Source organism: Anas acuta, chromosome 4 (assembly GCF_963932015.1).
Source record: "Anas acuta chromosome 4, bAnaAcu1.1, whole genome shotgun sequence".
Taxonomy (NCBI): domain Eukaryota; kingdom Metazoa; phylum Chordata; class Aves; order Anseriformes; family Anatidae; genus Anas; species Anas acuta.
Window position 1 is genome coordinate 35,120,445 of NC_088982.1, and position 16,785 is coordinate 35,137,229.

At 38.0% G+C, this 16,785-nt stretch overlaps 1 long non-coding RNA gene across 1 annotated transcript in view; it reads right to left on the reverse strand.

Annotated features, from left to right (window-relative positions):
* Positions 1 to 16,785, reverse strand: part of LOC137855960 (uncharacterized) — a 220,401-nt gene that overhangs the window by 32,121 nt on the left and 171,495 nt on the right. The window contains exons 4-7 of the long non-coding RNA XR_011096090.1: positions 14,871 to 14,978; positions 11,833 to 11,997; positions 6,512 to 6,652; positions 5,715 to 5,824 (exon numbers count right to left, since the gene is read on the reverse strand). This is a non-coding gene — a long non-coding RNA (uncharacterized lncRNA). The remainder of the gene's footprint in view (positions 1 to 5,714; positions 5,825 to 6,511; positions 6,653 to 11,832; positions 11,998 to 14,870; positions 14,979 to 16,785) is intronic.

The window sequence follows — 16,785 nt, forward strand, 5'->3', positions numbered from 1 at the left end:
TTTAAACGACATGATCACAGAATCACAGAACTCTAGGGGTTGGAAGGGACCTCGAAAGATCATCGGGCCCAACCCCCCTGCCAAAGCAGGTTCCTCAGAGGAGGCTGCCCAGGTAGGCATCCAGACAGGCCTTGAATATCTCCAGAGAAGGAGATACGATAATCATGTTTCTTGTTTTCTAGGATTAAGATTTACTAGCTGTGGTCATTTATTACCAATTTTAATAAACAGGTAGTATCTTAAACACATTTGAAATTAGAACTACCAGAAAATACATATAAGGAAGATAAATTGGTGGTGGGTTTTCTCAAAAATACAGGAAAATAAAAAGTTATTACCAGCTCCAAGAGAGGAAAAAAGAAATACCCTTGAGGAATGAGAAAAACATGGGTAGATGTATAGAATCCTTTATCTGCTTAACTGTTATGTAGGTTTTCCCCCACTCTCCAGATAATGAAATAAGCTTTCTAGAAATTTCTGGCATTCACTGACAAAGATTCATTGAGGGAAAAAAAAAAAAAAAAAAAAAAAAAAGAGAGAGAGAGAGAGAGAGAGAGAGAGAGAGAAGAGTTAGGATCCCAAAGAGGTTTGCAACAGCTGTGCTTAAAACCTTGATGCTGCATTGTTTCACGTGAAGGATACTAAATGGGTATCATTCTTGTTTCTTGCTCTGCTGAAGTCATTATCAATGCACCTCCTTCTGCTCAACATTGGATATGCTAAATCCCCTAGTAGATTTTGTCTTTACTGGCTAAATAATAATTCAGTAGTGCTCTATTCCCATAAAGGAAAAAAAAAAAAAAAGCTCCTAGAATGCCTAGAATGCAAAGTGGATAGAAATTGAAGTCAGTCTCAAAAGGATTTTCAAGGACATCATTTAGATTAGTAGCTTTTTTAGTTTCAGAAGACAAAATTATGACAATCTAAACTGAGTAAATGTCATTGTATATATCCAGCACCTCCAATTTAATTTGTAAACTCCTGCCTTGTTACTTCCCCTCACAACAGCCTCTGCAGAGGAGATAATACCATTTCTCTCCTGTGATTTGAAATCTCTTGATCTCAAAGAGCTGGAATGTCACACTTATTAGCATTTGGTTATTTATTAAATGGTATTAAATGCAGATTCCCTGATGACACTTCACATGGAAAACAGGTGAGTGAACCACATAACATTTCATAACAGGTAAATCTAATAAAAATTTACCTTTTTTAAATTGGAATTACTTAACTATCTCTTTTTAACTGTCAGGTCTAAGTCAAAGCTAGCCTGTGTGGGGTGGGGGGGTGGGAACTTTGAAGAAAAAATTGTCACTCTCCTACTGAAGTAATAATACATAATTTTTCATAACATTTGTTGAGAGATCAAATATTTGTAAAATAATTCTTGACCTCAAAGTCAAGATGAGATGTGCATCTGGAATATCTGTGTAATACTTTCTGCAAGTTTCTGTTTTGGATAAATGAAGAATGAAGTTTCATCCAAAAAATCTGCTCTGATTTTACTCGGACACCAGTACACGCTGGGATTGACCTATGGGCAACCTAATGTAGTTGGAATTGCATTATATTATATACATCATTATGTTAAATTATAGTTTATTATGCAGTGCAGTTATGTTTGTCAATCTTGATTATATATATCAAATATGTATATAGAATAGTTCAGTTGAAACGGACCTACAAAGACCATTGAGTCACAGTGCCTGACCACTTCACAGATAACCAAAAGTTAAAAGCACATTACTGAGGGCAGCGCCCAAAAGCCTCTTGCGCATCGATAGGAGTGGGGCATCAACCACCACTCTAGGAAGCATGTGCCAGTGTTTGTGTTCGGCCACCCTCATGATAAAGAAATTCTCCCTCGTGGCCAGATCAAACCTCCCCTGGCACAGCTCTGTGCTGTTCCCACACGTCCTGACACCAGTGAGCAGGAAGCAGAGGCCGGTGCCTCCCTCTGTGCTTCCCCTCCTCAGGAGATGCAGAGGGCAGGGAGGTTGCTTCTCAGCCTCCTCTTCTCCAGGCTGGGCGCCTCGCGTGTCCTCAGCCTCCCCTCACAGGACAGGCCTTCCAGCCCTTTCACCAGATACATCACCCTCCTCTGGAGGTTTTCAAGTGCCTTTTATCCTTATCAATATCCTTTTTATACTGTGAGCCCAAAACTGTTCACAATACTCAAAGTGATGCTGAACCAACACTAAGTATAGTAGGGGAACCACCTCTTTTGCTTGGCTGACTATGCTACGCTTAATGCACTCCAAAATGCGATTTGCCCACTTGGCTGCCAGGGCACACTGCTGGCTTCCGTTGAGGCAGCATGTCCAGCTCCCTTTCTGCGAAGTTGTTCTCCATCCACTTGACTCCCTGTCTTATATAGATTAGAAGAGCTCCTGACAATCTATCAATAGAGGCATAGCATAGAGAGTCATCCATCTGATATGAAGCTTGTGTTTTAATATCCATCTCTCAGGCCATCATGAGATTTAGACGTGTTGAGAATACCAATTGGTTAAACAGTGCCTGCCTGAGGTTCTTACAATATACTATCTTGTTCTGACTTCCTTTTGTTCTGTTGCAATGTAGCTAAAATTTCACTAATAACACTAAAGACAACTTTCAAAGGCAGAAGCTTCCCCTTGCCAGCCTAAAACTTCAAACCTCAACAGCTCATCAGTCTTCCTAAGCAAATCTTTGCATTTTTTCCAAAGCCCAGAATCTCAATTTGCTCACATTATGCCTGCTCAGAAACAACAGCTCTGAATTCATGAGTTTTTGTGGTGACTTTGATGATACCCTAAAATAATTTTTGTATACCTCCCATGTAAACCCAAGTTCCTGATTTCCTCCAAAATTCAGAGAGCTACACTGCAAGAAGGTGAACTCTATTTTTGAAGACCAGTTCATTTTACAAACCAGTCACTTTACATCCTGTAGATGTTAATGCTTAAATCTTTTTTCATGTCGGTAAGCACTAATAATAACCATGTTGATGCAGATAAGAATTAAAGATAGTTCAATGCTGAGTTGAAAATAGGATTTCCTAAAGCACAAAAAAAAAGGGGGGTGGGGGGTGGAGGAGGGAATTAATTGCTTTCTTATTTTATATTAAACCCCAAAGAACTCATCTTTAATATCAGGAGTATGTTTATAAATGTGCTCTGTAGTATGACAGTTATTACTAGGCTTTTGGTGTTTTGCTTTTTTGTTTCTGCTGCTAAATTATTTTTTTGGAGTCTGGCAGGGCATAAATCCAGTAGTAACTACAGGTTACATATTTATACATTTATTTATATTGCCATAGCATACATGTTTGTTAAATTACTATAATACTTATTTTATCATACATAGCTTCACAATTTGCATATCACATATGAACTTTAGTCCAAATCCTGGGTAATGCTTTATACCTTCTGCAGAGGATCTATTCTCATGGGGCTGGGGAGGGCCACATCCACCTGCTCCACTGGGGGCTCCTCCACAGGCCGCAGGGGAACTGCTGCTGCATGCCTGGAGCACCTCCTGCCCTCCCTTCTTCACTGAGCTTGGTGTCCCCTCTCCCAGCTACTGTTGTGCAGCAGTTTTTTTTCCCTGTCTTCAATCTGCTCTCCCAGAGGCCAAACCAGCATCACTCCCTAGCTCAGCTCTGGCCAGCACCAGGTTTCTTTTGGAGCCAGCTGGAGCCAGCTCTGATCTGACACAGGGCAGCTGCTGGGCTCTGCACACAGAGGCCACCCCAGCAGCCCCCCTGTTACCAAGCACTTGCCATGTAAACTGAATACACTCTTGGGAATATGTGCAAAGACACAGCTTGGAAAACTAATGGAATTTTTTTAATCAAAGAAACACGTTAAGAATCACAGTTTTATACCTCTACCTCACGTGAGGCAATGCCGTGAAATCTGGCCCACCAGGGCTGTTGTCTGTTTACTGTGATCTTAGTCAAAAGTTCACGGCTGAGCAAAATGCTGACATATTTAGCCATTTGCAACCTATCAAGCTCCATTCATATTCTCATAAGTCCTAACACCTTCTGTGAAGGAGCAAGTGATGATCCCCAAATTATTGGCTTCCCAGTGCTGAAAGAGCCAGAACTGATGAAAACAATAGGCTGAGCTCCCAAAAACATTATTTCAAAACTCTGAGATATGATTAAAAGCTTATAAACAATGCATAACCCCTGCAGGGAATCAGACTGACTGCCATCTCAACTTTCCAAAGGACCCAGGCTTTATCTGGCATGTTAGAAATTCTCTACACGTGCCAAGTGTAACACTTCCAAATGGTGTTAGAACTCACATACTGTGCAGTCAGAATAGGTTACATGCATATATATATATATGTGTGTGTGTGTAGAAGGAAAGGCAGATAGACAGAGATGGCTCATAAAACAGGCTCAAAGTACTTAATTTTCCTGCCTTTGATGATTGGTTTAATCTAATACGTTCTGACTCTGTTGTCCCAAGGTAAGGTAAGGACTTTCTGAGAGGCTTGAAAGAGTGCTCTTTTTAATCTTTTAGCATTCACAGCATAATTCCTTCATGTAGCTGTGGGACTGCTTGTACCAACCCCTCCAAAGATGCCCCCTTGCAGAGCAGGACCCTCTTCCTCACATGTGCTCTTCCTTTCAAGGCCTTTTTCCCCAGGCAAAATGATTCCACCACGATTCCCCAACTGGAAAGCTTTCCCAGCTTCACTGCCAAAAGCCAGAATTGCCAGAAAAGGCTGGCAACTGGTTTTCTTGCTCCCAACTAGTAACACAGTTCAGTTCGTGGCCTGTGCCATGAAAAAAAAAATAATATATATATTATAAATTATATATTATATATTTTATTTATTTATTTATTTATTTATATATTTAGCTATACCAAACTTCCCTTCTTCTTGCTCATTTCTTTATTTCTTTAACCAAGCGCACTGGGAGAAGTTCTTTGTCACACACACTGGAAACTAAAAATAGTCTGATCTAAGTCTTGTTTTTTCCCTGTATTAGTTCATAGGATTTAAATAAGCACAATAAGGCAAATGACATACTAAAATATATGCAGCTTTTGGCAGGTTACTTTACAAGATGAGGTGATTTTTCATCACAGTTAATATCCTGTCAGATCGTTTGCATGATCATTATTTATTATTTCTGTAATAATAATTATTCATTGGTTAAGATCTTTGCTTCCTCTTCCAAATTTCTTCCTCTTTTTTCCTAAAAAGTACTTCTTCAAATTAAACAACATAAGATGAGCAGATGCCTCCCAGCTCATCTGCAAGTGACAAAGTAGCAGTAGTAAGCAGCAGCGGTCTTCTTTGAAACCATGCAAATACTGCATTATGGCTCTAGAACTTGAATCTGATTAAAGGCTTTATAAATATTTCTAATAAAGGTACTAATAGTCACATTTTTTTTCTTTTGAGCCACTTACAACCCTTTTTTCTTTTGTTTTCATTTAAAACATGGTGTTTCTTATAATCATTATATTTTTAATTTAAAATAAATTTAAAAATATTACTCTAAGATTAATTTGGTCCACTGTGTCTTGCAGGAAACATCTTTACCTTTGTTTTTGCTCACATCCTACATTCTTCACCTAAAACATTTTGGCTTTATCTAATTCAACAAGACAATCCTGGCATATTGTTTAACTAAATAAGTTAACTTGCAGTTTCTTGACTGCCACTTCTGAGCACGGTTTAAATCATACAATGGATTTCATCTTTACCTGGAATTTTAGGCACCTTCAACTAAGGTTTACATCCTGATTTCTGGAGCCAACATGGAAGAGACGGAAAAGAGTCAGAGATTAACATCAACAGGCAATAAATTTTCTACCTGGAAGGAATAACAAAAGTAAATGCCACCATCAGGAACATCTGTGCTAAGGCAGCTAATATGCAGTTTCTAATAATTATCGTACACGTGTATCATATACTTCTTATCTACTTTTGAAATAATTATACTGAGCAGGAAACCTGGTGATGAAGTTTTATTTCATTTATTCTTAACAAGCATTAACACTGTCATGCATTCTACACATACAAAACAAAGAAATGATACATGATTCAGCATTAGTGAGGACAGGGAGATCAGCAGCAGTTCTGTACTGTGTTCAGAGAATCCAAAACGATTCCTTAAATCCAAGTATGTCATAATATAAAACTTCATAAAGTCAGACCTTGGTGTATTTTTAATAAGAACACAAAAAGTATCACAAGGCATGAAACACCAATTATTTTCCTGTAGCAATGAAGAACTTTTATTTAAAGGGAAGCAGATCCACCTGTCTCTTTCCTTGTTTGCTGTTGGAGCTCCTTGGCTGCAACTACAGCAGAGACACTCTCTGCCAGAAGCAGAGACCTACAACATGCATCAACCCAGGCTACTCAGAATTTTTCTCGTAAGACATACTGTTTACATCTACTTTACAGTTGTCAACTTCAGAAACTTGAAGCAAGTGAGAAGACAAGGTCCAGTAATGGCTACTTTTAAAGACAGAGAAGAAAAGTGAATAGAAGTCACCTTCTGATGATCAAAAATCACTGTACGGTGATCAAAAATCACTGTACAGAGCACAGCTCTTCACTCCCATTTCCTTTCATGGATGTTTGTGAACATAGACTACTGGTTCTCATCAGCACCCGTGAACTACTTTTAAAGGATCTGTGAAAGGCAAATGAGAAAAGCAAGTGAGTATTAAATGGCTTAAATTCTCTATAAAAGGTTCTACACCAGCAATGGGAAATGTTTCCATCTGTGTGCTCTTATTTCACTTCTAAGCTTCCTTAACTTTTTGTTCAGGTGGAAACTCCTTTCCAATTCATTCTCAGTTAATTCTCAGATTTCCCTATTCCCCCTACAAGTAAATAGATCCTCTCTACTAGGGAGGTGACGTTAGTGTGGCCAAGGCACATCAACTACTCTAAAACTCACTGAAGAGATCCTCCAAGCCAGACACTTTTCACAGCAACCGTGACTGAAGTGATAGACAGGGGCTCAGTTTGGGTGATGTTTAATGGGTACATCATGACCATTGTTCCATTAGTTCACAGGAAAGTCTTTCACATGGACCTAGCTGCCCAAGAGAAAAACAAGCAAAAAATCTGATGAGGACTATGGTGAACATACTGAATTCTTTCTGCTGAAAGCCACCTCCCTGAAGAACAGAGTTTTGCTGTGTAATTTAAGAACAACTTCAAACACAGTTGTCCAAATGTCTTTTGAAAACCTGGTCTGGCAAATATAAGAGCTGCATTAGCAGTACACCAGTAAAACTACCTCAACGGTTGTCAATCTATCCATCTTTCATGGAAATTGGAGATGAAAAAGAGCTCATAGTTCATATAATTGCCAATCTAAGACTGTTCCAGTGTTCCTAGAGGTTTGTCCAGTTTTTAATGACTCAAGTAAAGGAGCTCCCACCATTTTCCTCCAGGGACTACTCTCTATTGTAAAAGATTTCACTGTAAAAAGAAACAATTCCTGACATTCAGCCTGAAATATTCCCTTGCTGACTTTTCTATTCATCTCTATTATACATAGACTATACAGCAAAAGCCAAACTGCTCCCAGTTACATCATACAGTCCCTTAGTTAGTCACATTGCCTCGGTGTAATGCTGAAAAGAATTTGTCCTCACACTTTGTTCTTCAGAAAATCTTGATGGAAGTAGCAGATTTATTTTCATGACACACACTAAAAGAATAAAGGGTATAAACTGGCAGGAACTTCACATCATATGAAAGTCTGCAACTCCGCATTAGCCAGGCCCTTTTTGAAGGTAGTGAAAGAAATAAAAGGCCACAGTCCATTGGGATTTTATAAATAAAAGGTGCTGGGGAGTGAGTAGATAGTGTATGATGTCATTTACCAGTAAACAATTTGAAGACCAAGTGCAGCCTCTGTGCAAATTTTCCTCATTGTAATACGTCCATTCCCATGTAGACCTGTTACGTCTTGCTTCTTCGATTCCATTAAAAGGTATCATAAACAATAACAGCAACAATAACTCATTGTTAACTTGCAGAACCCTTGGCTCCTAACCATAGTATTTATTCAGGGAGTGTTCTGTATTTACACATTCTTATGTTATGAGCAGCCATCTCTAAGGTTAAGAAATTGCTTCAACTCCATGCAACATGTGGCCTGGGGATTCATAAGTACATAATCCTACATTGCCAGTTGCAAACTGGTTTTGCTAATTTTTTTTTTCCTAGATATCCCCTAAAATAATATTTTTTAAGAGAAGCCTGTTCCTTTCAGACATCTAAGGTTCCTTTTAAACCAGGAACAACCAATGCAATTTGCCTTTAAATTTTAATCTGGGTGCCTTTGATTATTGATCAGATTGCTTAATGCAACTTCATAAAAATAGTGCCATAGGTAATACTAGAAAGAGCTGTGCATACTTCAGAGTTTATATCTTTATATGTGAAATAAAAGCTGAATTTGAGCCTATGTAGATATTAAAAACAGATGACTTTTTTCTGACTTTCACTGACTGGTCCTTCAATTAATTTGTTCTTTAGTTCTGCCAAAATTACTTGTGACATTTTATTCACTGGCACAATAACAACAGGTCATTTTCAATAACCCATGGCTAGTCCCATACAAAGAGATTAAGCAGATTCTCTTATTTCCCATGGGAAACCTTAAGGTCAGTATATAGGTTCTCCAGAGCAGAAAGGGTTAAAAATTCCACCACCAGAGTCTCTCCAGTCATTACATAATCCAAAACAAAAGAAATCAGTGTTAGGTCCACCAGTCCCTGAGGGACTGGGGAAAAATTGTACAATCAAGGTTTATTTACTTATGTATTTTACATGGCTCACTGAATTATTTTATTACCTTCTTTCATTCAACAGCTCCCCTGAGGAAGGAATGCCATGGAGACCTCAAATATGGAATGCTAAGCTAACATTGGTAAACCTAAGTGCCAACCTGCATTTAGGTTGCCCTTACCTCCTGCCAACATCACTACTAAGTCTGTAGATGTAGGAATACTGAAAAAAGCCCCCAGAAGTCTCACGGCAGTTGCTAGGTCCAACAAGCAGATTCACTACCTTGCTCTATTTCCCCTCACTAATTGCTGTCACCATCACAGCTCTGACTAAGACCAGCCTGAACCCATCTCTAGCTGATGTAGGTGTTACCAGGTAAGACTTCTGGATCCAAAATGGATAAGAAAATTGGTACATTTTACAAACCATGGAGCTGAGAGACAGCGTCTCTTGCTGCAGCACAATTCCCAGCCTACCCAGTTTACACCATTCATACTGGTTAGCCCACCAATTTAGCTTGCAGATTACATCAGTGCAGTGAGTATGAACTGTCCCTGCAGCAGAACTTTTACAGAGGAAAGAAAGATATGAAGAATTCCATTTACACAACTGTATGTCTTCAGATCCCCTAAAGAAAAGCAGGGCAGCAGTTTGACAAGAAGCATGCCGCCTAAGCTACTGCATTCTGTGTTTGCAGTTCCAGAAAGATTACACATGCCCAAGTCAGCACTGTTGTGCTTTAAGATATATATATATGTGTGTGTGTGTGTGTGTATATATATATGTTCCTAGTTGATCCTTTATGACCTGTAGAGCGTGGTGGTTCTGCAAAAACAACAGTTCAACATTGGCTTTGTGAAAGTTCAAGTATCTGGCTCATTGAAGCTAGCTTGCAGTTCTGTTTGGTTATTTAACTGCAAATACAACCTAGCCCCTTAGAGCTTACCGGTATCTAGGGGTTTGGGATTTTTTTCTTGGCTAAGATATTTTTTCTTTACTAGGTTTAGAAAGAAAAGAAAAATTAATAATAATAATAAAAAAAAAAAAAGGCTACAGGTAAAATTAATCTCTCAGTAATACTAATGCTAATTAATTAATTATTATCATTAATAACTACTAATACAGTTGATATTAGAATAAAATATTCTGGCAATATCTTAACTGTATTACTAGTTAGTTTATTGAAACTCATTTCTCTGGGAATGGGAGTAGTATCTGAAAACTTAAGAAATGAAATCCTAGAGAACCATCTTTGTTATTCTTACAAAAAAAAAAAACTGCTTTTCTTGCTGATAAGGGACAACACAGGTAAACAAAACTTGCCTAAAAGAGTAAAAAGGGCAGAAACACAGTCACACATAACTAACATAGTCAAACATACCTAAAACAAGGACATGGTATAAAATTACTTATTTATTTTCTCCACAATGCTTTAGCATGTCTGTTTGAGTTCACATTCTAAAGATAAATATCTAAGATCAGACAGAAAATTGAAGGAATTATCTGGGGGACTTTCCTTACACTTCACACTTAATTTGAGATTACTAAAGCAAATCCAGAATGTGACCGTGAAATAATATTGTGGGCTTCTGCCACTGCTATTGTATGTGAAAGAAAGTGTAACAGTAGAATGATTCTCACAAGTACCATGACTGACATGTTTGAGATGGAGTTTTACCAGTAAATCCACAAGGCTTCCATATTCCTCCGTTATCATTTTTATCTGTGAAATTAGACACTGTAGAAAAAATTGGACTATTCAAATTGTACAGAAAATCCATCTTAAAACATTCAACTAGATGGTGGAAAAGGTTTAATTTGTTACTTCTGTTAATTTCTGTTAATTTGTTACTTCTGCTTCATGACAAAATCACTAGGTGCATGTTTCACAATGCTAACTTTCGGAGGAGTGGTTGCATCCATAAAAGAGAAAGGTCAAAGACAAAATGTGAGTACTCCCAGGCAAATCAAATTTCCATTCACATTGCAAGAAAATTCAAAGTTTTGCTGAAAATAAAAAATAAAAATAATATATATATATATATATATATATATATATATATATTTTTTTTAAGTAGAAGGGTAGAAGACCCCTTATTGAAGAGCTTAAGGGAAAAGGAAATGGCTGAAAATTCACTCACCAGCTTGCAGGAGTGCTTTCTGGGGGTGTGGATAAACAGACCTTAGATCTTTGCTCACGACTCAGTCACGTCAGAGCTGCAAACCTCTTACCACAAGGCCTTTCAATTCTACCTCTGGCTGTTGAAATATTTGCCCTAGTCTTCTAGGAGAAGAATATCACACTAGATATGATGAATGGCCAATGTGGATTATTTGAGAGAATAAGACTCTCTCAAATTCGTCACTGCCCCAGTACCAGGAGAGTGGCATTAGATGGGAGAACTGCAAAAACTCCATTGGTATGACAGATTACAGGATATGAAGCAACTGTGACTGCAAGTGTGCATTTACCATTAAAAATTAAAAAATCAAGTCACAGAATTTAACCTACATTTACAATGGTAAGTATGTGGGATCTTTCGTTTACGTCTGAAGATCACTGATTTATATTTGTTAGGGTATTGATTCAGTTCCTACTGGGATAGATATTATCATCTGGCTCTCAAGTCATATGTCAGGGCCCCTTTCAAAACCTTTGAAAATGCTTAACTCTTTTCAAACATTAAAGCATTTTGGAAGTCAGCAGTCTGGCTAGTTTTGCCTTTTTAACAGGTCTTCCTCATAGCTTTCTTTTTGGTTTGCTAGCATTCGTCTTTTGCAGCCTAAACATTTCAAGAAGCATAAGCAAAAAGATGTTGATGTTCATACTGGACTACTTCAGCTGAGTTCCAGATTTAGATTTATGTGCTGGCAAATGACACCCCCCTACTTACACCCCAATTTTTTGATGAGATAGCCAGAGTAAGTGATTTCTCAGATTATTCCCTCCCAACTTGCATCATTTTATCATGACATATTTCTTTAGTTTGGATTCTAAGTTTGAATAGTTTCATGCTCCAAATCCTTAGAATAATGAATAATATGAATCACTCATTGTACTACCTGTGTTTTTCTCTCAAACTGGACAGGGCTGGTGTTCAGATCAACATTTCTAGTTGTCGTTTTTATGATCCCAGTAGTACCCTGTAGAAACTACAGTAGCTGTGTGAAGAACCAAAGATGATTGTATCCGCCTTCTCATCTCTCAGATCTCCCACCTTGCACAACCTGAGAACAAGAATGAAACCTGTTCAGCTGAAAGCTTGTGGGTGGTAATTCAATCAAAAAGCCTGGGGGAAGAGGGAGGGGGGAAGAAAAAGAAAAAAGCACATATACATTGTTCATTAAGCCTGATGAGGACTTCCCTGGTATCTCTACCACTTTGCACTTCCAGGAGGAGACTTGCACACTTAAGAGGTTCAAAGAATGGTGACAGTAGGTCACTCAACCAGCACAGAAGAACAGTGCTCAGGCTGTATCAGAACTGGTTCAGATGTATGATATGACATTTAAACATAAATGCCAGGAACAAGTGGAATGATAACAGAAATGAAGGGCAAAAATTGATGGGGGAAGAAAATAATTTTATAGAAATAAAGCCCTGACAGTAGTTCAAGCTAAACCATAGACTCCTTCAGGTTCCTCTGCACTTGAATGCTGAAACCGTATTTGTCTTTGGCATCTGGCAATGTCATTTAATATGTTCTTATGGCCCTGCATGCAGTTAAGCATGCACTGTATATTATTTTATGATGTTTGAATTGGAATCACACTTTCTGGGTACAAGTATTCATGTTTTTGCAGATTCTTGTGTAAAGCTGGGAGAACCTGTTTCCAATTTCATGACCGTTTATCGCTAATCCAAAATGACTGCAGCATTACCTACAGACAGGAAGCTGGATGAGGACTTGTGTGTTTTGGATGCATCATGCTCTTCCCAGGAAACTCTGTTAAACTAGTTTTATGCTTACATGAGGGGAAGACAGAAATTACTAATGGACATGACTGTGCCTAATCTATATATAGTTTAACAAAATAAAGGTAAAACTGAGATGGGTCTTATAGCAGCTCTTCATCCATGTGAGCTCTAATACTCATTTCAGCATTCCATTCAGGTTTCTGCTTTTGCAAAACTCAAAGTGCATAAAAGGGTCCTGTGCTTACTAGTTCAGCCAACTTTAAGGAATTTTACAGGTTTGGTACCTGGGCCTAACAGTTAATTTTTACTGAAATAACCAAAATCTTATTGCAAAAAATTTCTTCCATATATTTCACACAACCATCTTGCAACAGATTATGCTGAAATGCAGTTGTATCATATGTCAAAGGAAACATACTGTAGAATATTCCTTTGGGAACCAAAAAACAATGCTGATGAGAGGACAGATTAAGCTGTCCTCCAGAACAACTACAAACAGAGTAAAGAACATGTGCTTAACATTTTATGAACTTCATTTTGTCCAGCAGCTGATTTAGGATTGGTCTAATAACTCTTGTGAGAAAAGGATCTCTCCTGAGATTTATAGTGGTCCTCGATTTGAATGGATAGAAAGAGCTATAAGACTGCTCTCTTCATAATTCTAGATTTTTAAGTTTAATCATCATAATCAAACAGTATTGGAAAGCTAACCATTTCACTGGAAATTTGTTGAAAACAATTAGTATTTGGTTTGCTTTAAGATTTAGTCTGATTGGATTGTTATTATTCTATTAAAATAGATTGTTCATCATTATGCTACTCAAGCAACTTAACCAAGATTTTTCAAGGGATATATATTATTGGCCACAATTATAAAGATGCCTCCAGGTTTAACTTCCAATTAATTGAACCTGTAAATACTTAACAGTAAGCACAACATCCAGAAAGTAATCCTGTTTGCAGAAGTTTGATTATACATGTTCATTTGATTAGTAGACATCTACATGACCTATACAGAATTGCAGGACAAAAAAAAAAAAAAAAAAAAAAAGAGACTTTAAAACTTTAAAGAGTACTGTTTATAATGGTGAGAAAACAGGAACTGAAATGCATAAGACTCTGAGTGAAAATACAAAACTATTTGATCCAATGTATTTTTAGGTCTTTTGTTGTCCTTTACAAGCTCACAGTATAATACATTTTCAAAACACAGAAAAAAATTATGCACTTTTACATTACAACAAGCATAAAACTATTCCCAATTTCAGCTGATTCCAAATTCCTAATCCTTTCCCTCCAACAATTCTTCCCCAACATTTTGTTAGCTATTGAGAAGATGCTATCCCTATACTTCCTCCTTGCCCCTAGAAGAGAGTTACAGGGAAGGAAGCCTATTTCACACAGAATACAGCTTGCAGTGCTTCTTCAAGTAATGGAGATATCTGGAGACAGAGTTTTCTAACAGTTGCTTAATCTATAAGTGGGCTTTCTTTCTATAAAAAGAAATCATGGTTGAAACCATGAAATACACCATGCTTTGGGGCTTTTTTGTTGTTGTTTGTCCGTTTTTTACTTTTATTCTATATTACTTTATTAATGTCTTCAGGGTTTTTCCCCATAATTTTATTATTGGATTTTACACATTTAGTTCCAGTATATTATGATTTCTATGCCTAACTTTTAACTGTCTAGCCATTTAATGGAAAAGAAATTTAAAAGTCAACAAAAATGTCAAAGCATGTTCACAATCAAGTTGACAATCCCTTCAAAATAATTAAATTTGTAGGAAATGAAGAACAAAGCCCTGTTTCTCCCTTGCCACTAGAGCTCTTTAGCATGGAGCCCACCAGAGCTCAACAGCTGTGAAGCCACAGACACTATTGCATATCCTGAGGGGAAAATAACCTGTCTGAGGCAGCTCTAAATAGCTCCTGGTATTCACTCAGTATAAGCTCTCCTTCCCTCAAAAATAATCTGTAACTCAGTCCCAGTGTTTCCAGGCAGCATCTGGGTAGTCTAGGAAAAAAGCTGAGAACAATGTCAACCTGTCCACAAGGTACTTTAAGGAGCTCAATATCTCAAAAGGAAAAACTGCCTGTCATCTTCCCTGAAGTAATAAAGGCAGAATAAGAAATGAGTTTCTAGGATGAATGAAGGGTACAGGACCATGAGAATTGATTACCTTGTCCAAACAAGCAAGGCAGACACATGAGGATCCAGAAATCATGTGAGTGGCTGCACCCATAATGTAGTAAGTCATAAGACACTCCACCCCTTCTACCTTTGCATCCTGCAAAATAAACACAGCTGATCACAACTGCCGTTGTACACCTATGTGCCAAGTAAAGGTGCTGCATTCAGGAGACAATCAAGAGAGCAAAAACTCAGTTTACAGGAAAATATCAAAGTTGTAAATACTTTTGGTACCATTACTGACCAAGAAAACAGAGCTTATGGCTAAAATAGAGGACAAGGTACCAAAAGGTGCCTATTCCATTTTCAGTTGTTAGAATCTCTTTGTATACCCTTAAACAAGCTGCCTAGATTTTCTGTGCCCTAATATTCCCTGTTCTAAAATATTCTATAGCTTACAGAGAAATAGCCTCAGTCCCTTCTATTAAATATTATTATATAGTAACTGGAGCAAAGAGTAAGCATGAGATCACCATGGACCTTCCCAGCATGAGGGAAAACTGAGCTACAGTCCTTGTTCTAGTAAACATTTCAAAATCTTGTGTTAAGTAGTAAAGCACGTTCTCTGTACTCCTTGGAGCACTGCACACGTTAACGGCATCCATGGAATGAGAAAGCATCATCTTCCCTCTCTCATGTTCCATGCTAGGCATCATAGCAGAAGTGTTTGATTTACTTCAGGCAGAGAGAAAAACTCAATCGTCATCCTGGAGACCGGACAGAACGTTGAGCAGTTGGATAAGATGGGAGCAGCCACGGCAGAGCTTCCTCTGTTCAGGGAGCCCGCGCTATTTATTAGGTGTGCTCAGCTAGTTCATGTGAACTTGCACCCCAGTGGTTTACTCAGACAAGAGACTGATGAGAGCACGGCACACTGACATTGAATACTCCCGAAACAGAAGGCATTTCTGGGCACAGTGCTTTTGGAACCCAAGAAACTTTGGCGCAGCAACCTGAAGCATCAAGAAGCACTGGGGCTGGGCAGCAGCTGAACATGACTTTTGAAAAGTGGAATTTCGTTGTTAGATGCTTAGTACATGAATCACAGGATTTAGGTGCTGGAGTGCTGAAGCAGATTTGGCCCAAAACAGCTGCTTAACTACAGCTGTTAAGATTTAGAAAAAGAAAAAATGGGGGGAAAAAAAAATCATTTCTCTTCAAATACAGCAAATCTGCCAAAACCAAAAGATTTTAGGACTATATCAATTTAAACTTCAATGACACAAATTCTGTTTAAACATCAAGATTTCTTTCCACTACCCCTTCTACAATATCTGAAAGGCTAGACATCAGGAATCTCATCTCAGGTACAAAAAATAGGTGTGACTAAGAGAGAAGGTCTTGAACATCAGGCTCCTGCAAAGCTGAAGCAAGCTACACAATCTATGGGTAGAAGGTTCTTGTTCTTTATTCTTATTTTTAATTCTAATTGCTATTTTCATCCAAACATAAAGTAGGAAAAGTTCTCCACTCCTTTTTTTTTTTTTTTCTTTAGTAGGCATGGAAATCTATTTCATGTTCAGCTTTAGGCATAATTTGCTCACCCCCGCACCATTTGGCTGTCTAAGGATTTCCTGGACCTTCAATTATTCTCTCCATTTTTGTTAAAATGCTATCAGAGAATTAGTGCTCCAGGCTCATTTCTGAGCAACTTCCAAGAAAAAAAAATCTGCCAATCAAAGCAAATGTATTGCTCCCGGTTACTTATATCCTATCTCTGAAGGCAGAGCTTGGCCCAGACACTGCACATCAAGGCACTATGAGTTCTGAACCATGCTGGCTTCTTATTTCAGGATACAAAACAGCCATTCCCACAGAATATAGCCATTCCCACAGAATTCTAGAGTAGTGTTACACAGAGCAACCTGCTGTATGTTTTTGTGTTTGTTTTTTTTTTGTTTGTT